General features: G+C 38.8%; 1 protein-coding gene across 1 annotated transcript in view; it reads right to left on the reverse strand.

The window, feature by feature from the left end:
- The window catches only part of Mocs2 (molybdenum cofactor synthesis 2), a 30,830-nt gene that overhangs the window by 3,072 nt on the left and 23,268 nt on the right, over positions 1 to 4,490 (reverse strand). The gene's annotated exons all lie outside the window — the stretch shown is intronic.

Here is a 4,490-nt window from a genome sequence, read left to right on the forward strand (position 1 = left end):
TTGCACACAATACATATTATATTAATTCCACATATATACATATATATAACTATAATGAATATTAATATTTGTTAACAGGAGGGAAAAACTAGCATAGGTTGTTTTCTCAATTTATGCTGCTCATCTAAGGTTGCCCAGCAGATACTTTTATGTTATAATTGTATTTATAAAGTAGGTAAGAATTGAGCTACTCAGGAAGCTAAGGCAGGAAGATCACAGGTTCAAAGCTTCCCTGGGCTACAGAGTGAGTTCAAGGCCTGCTGGGCAACTTAGTGAAACCCTAAAAGAAGGTGAAATGAGGCCTGGGTTGACACTTAAGGGTAGAGTGCTTACTTAGCAGGGTCTAGGTTCAATCCCTAGTACTGGAATGAAAGAAAAAAAAAAAAAAAAGGCAGATGAAACCTGTTGTTTCTTTCAGCCCCTGACTATCGTGGTAGGACTGTGGAGACATGCTGGACTAGCCAAGAGAAGCACAAAGCATGTCTCCTACTAAGGAAACCTCCACTAAACACTGAATTGGGGGAGGAGCTGTTTAGAAGCCAAGGCACAAAATTTACTTACAACCCATAATATAACAAATTTATGGTAAAACTCTGTCTGGTGGGGGCCCATCCTATACCCCAGGAAAGAGGAGGAAGTTTCTCCGCATTTGGAATTCACCACAGTTTTCTTTCAGTTGATTAGCTAGCTGGTAGGGACCTAGTGAACCTGTAAGAGCTGAACACCTTCTTTTGTAAACTGTCTCTTCCCCTCCTAAACCACTCTTCCCTTTTTCGGTGCTCTTAAGACAGAAGGCCACTGAGGCCTGCCTTTCACCACAGTAGTCCAGCTATCCACCCTCCTTTGCTCTCTCATCCACATTTCTCATACCCTGAAACACTCACCACCACCATCCATACACACCACCAAGTGTTACAAGAAAAACTCCTCTGTTTAATTCATATATTTGTGTGAATTACTATATACACTCCTTAACTTTATGGTGCTGTTTTCATTTGTTGCTAAAGAAGTAAAAATAAGCCTGAGAGAATGTGTAAAGGTTGATATTTCAGGCAGCTATAAACAAGGTAAATAGGAGTTTGTAAATTGGAGTGGCAGCAGCAACCATCAACGTAGCCGTGCACCCTGTGCATGCTTCACCCAAGCAAAGCTACTCAGCCCTAACTCTCAAAATTCTTAGACTGAAAGAAAGCCAGCAACCTGCATTTGACAAGCATCGAGTTGTTATGATACACAAGGACCACACTCGAGGAGCATCATCTTTTTCAGTCTTTGCATTTTCATTTCTTTGCCCACACAGGGTATAGGAGAGACCTGGAGGAAAGGGGTACAGGCGAGAACGGTAGTGACTGCTTCGTCAGATCCCATATGCCTAAAGCTCTGGCCAAGTCCTCAACCTCTATAAACTTCAGTGTTCTCATCAGGAAACTGGTAGTCAGGGCTGGAGCTCACCAGTGACATGTTTAACGGTCTATAATGTGGATTTCCTACTATACAGTCAACGTGACTTTGAGATGTCAGGAAAAAAAAAAAAAAAAAAAAAAAAACAGCTTACCCATGTGCATATGGCCTGGCCCCTGGGTGGCATTCCCAAGCTAATTGAACTAGTTAATGGCTCACTTTGTACTTGGCAAAGCAAAACAAATAAGAAGAAAATATTAGCCGAAAAATGTCAGGGAGGTACGGCAAAAACAGCTTGGCATTCTCTTAGGTGATCCAGAGCCCAATTCTTTTAACAGCTGTGTGGATTCATTATGTCATTCCAACCAAAAATTTGTTTTAAAACAGTAGAAAAACTAGTCAGTAGTTGGAAAAAGAATACTTAACAAACTATGGTAATTGCATATATGCATATTAGGTTTTTAATGTGCTTTATAAGGAACCATAGCACACTGTTCCTTTTACTGTCCCATCTTCCTTAGGTAGGCAGTACCCAGGTTATCTATTATACACATACAGCTGTGACTGTTGACCTGTGACCTTGGCAGTATTGCCAATTTGGAGCAGGTGGTTTTAAGTGGGGAGGGAGCCATCTTGTGCCTGCTAGCGTATTTAGCAACAACTCCGGCCTCCACCCAAAGGCCAGGTTGCATCTTGCTCTAGTCATGACCATCATAAACGTCCCCAGATATTACCAAATGACTACTCTATTGCTCAAGCAAAGGTGAGTGTTCACCTAAGAAATTCTGGGGGACAGACAGGTGAGGGAAGTAGGAAGATATGTATTCTACTCAACCATACTTGTGCTTTAAAAGTATAGGACTTAAAAGATGTCAGGTTAAAATTTCCATTTCATGAATGCTATATCCAAAAATGTGATTTTAACAAACTAAGTTGCTTCATACAGAGTTACCACACAACCTTATAACAGCAACAGTGAAATGGTTCAGGGAAGAGACTATTGATTTAAGATTGTGCACCACCTACTTCAGCAGCAAATGAAGAATGCCTAACTGCACAGAAACATTTCTAGCTAGGAGTATTATTTTTATAAAATAGTGAAACTTGTCTTTTAACTGTGAAGAGTAAAAATTTTTTTAAAAACTAAAGTCAATTTACAGTAGCCACACAAGTGATTATACTAAGATTATTATAAAGTATAATTGTGTAATATATTTATCCTATTCCAGAGCTGTAATCCAACATATGAGAAAATCTCAGTAATAGAGACATCATTAAACAAAGCAGGATTCTAAACTGAGTTCCCTTACATATCTCCTTGCATACATAAAACAATTATATACACAACTTTCTAGAACTATACTTTCGTGTACATTCAGGAAGGTTCATTTTAAACAGTTTGAAAGATTAATTTAACATTCAGAGGTAACAAGATAACCTCAGGTGGGAAGGCTACAGTTTGAACTGAAAATATTAACTACTACCTTGAATTGTAAAGATGTAGCCATTATGTAAATATATAGATAGTATATATAAGCCAAAATATAATGTATATATTGTAATTTGTATACATTTTAAAGAAGAAATTGTATTTCCTTCACATGTCATTAGTAGGCCTTTGATAAGATGCAATGTTTGCTGTTTTTTATTGTATTTTGTTGCTATTCTCGCCCCAAAGTATATAAATGAATGTATTTGTATGCATACTAAGATGCAGGATTCATTTGATTTCTTAGAAACAAGAATTAAACTGTAGTAACCAACATGAACAATCCTTTCCTCATATCAAAGCATGAGAACCAAACGGAAAGTTTTATTTAATTGTAAACCACTGTTTTCATACCACATTGTAAAATATCATTAAGATTGTTTTGAACATGAGCTACTTTCCTTCGGTTTTATAATTGTAATTTTATTTTTATTATGTGTATGCATGTGTATCTGTGCTTACGTGTGAGTACCCACAGAGGCCAGAAGAAGGTGTCAGATCCTCTGGAACTGGAGTTGCAGGCAGCTGTCAGCCACCTGACATGGGTGCTAGGAACCAAACTCCATTCCTCTAAAAGACAGCAAGAGCTTTTAGCTGCTAAGCTATCTCTTTCAGCCCTGGGCTCTGGTTTCTTAAGTTATATGTTTCACTGTATGTGTCTTAGGGAATCTTTATACTTCAGAACATATTAAAGATTCAATTTAAGAAGACTTGGGCTGTAAGAAACTTTAAGCTTCTGTCTGGTAGAAAAAAAGGCAGGCAAACTATTGCAACATGAAAAGCATAGTTTTTAAAAAGTTGAGTATTGCCGGGCATGGTGGCGCACGCCTTTAATCCCAGCACACAGGAGGCAGAGGCAGGGGGGTCTCTGTGGGTTTAAGGGCAGACCGGGCTACATAGTGAGGTTCAGGACAGATCGGGATACAAGGAGACCCAGTCTCAAAAAAAACAAAAAAAAAAAAAAAAAAAAAGTTGAGTATTAAATGGGAGAATTTAAATATGAACATAGACACAAAAATTCTCAAGTAAATACTGGCAAACCGAATGTAAGAACACGTCAAAAAGATTATCCACCATGATCAAGTTGGCTTCATCCAGAGAAGCAGGGATGGCTCAACAAACGTAAATCAGTAGGTAATCCATCATGTAAACAGATTCAAGGACAGAAAGCATATGATCATCGCATTACATACAAAAAAGGCCTTGGAAAAAATATGACATCCACTCATGATAAGTTATGGAGAATCTAAGGACTAGGGCAAAATCTCAGTAAAGACAATGTACAATAAACCCACAGCTCACATCATACTAAATGGAGAAATACTCAAAGCACTGGTGGTGACAGCATGCAAGTTCAAACCAGACAAAACTCCAGCATAGACCTGGGGAAGTAGGTAAGCAATCCCAACCCTCCCTGAGGAACTATTGGCAACTAACTGATGGCTGCTGGGAGGGCAAGATTCATCTTGTTTAAGGGTGAAGACTCTTGGCGGGTTAGTCAGCTCCAGTGGATGAACCTACGCTGAAGGGCATTGGGAACACAACTTGGACCTTTTAAGCCTTTGTACACACACACACACACACACACACACACACACAC

The sequence above is a fragment of the Nannospalax galili genome, unplaced genomic scaffold (assembly GCF_000622305.1).
Source record: "Nannospalax galili isolate Female #2095 unplaced genomic scaffold, S.galili_v1.0 scaffold235, whole genome shotgun sequence".
Classification (NCBI taxonomy): domain Eukaryota; kingdom Metazoa; phylum Chordata; class Mammalia; order Rodentia; family Spalacidae; genus Nannospalax; species Nannospalax galili.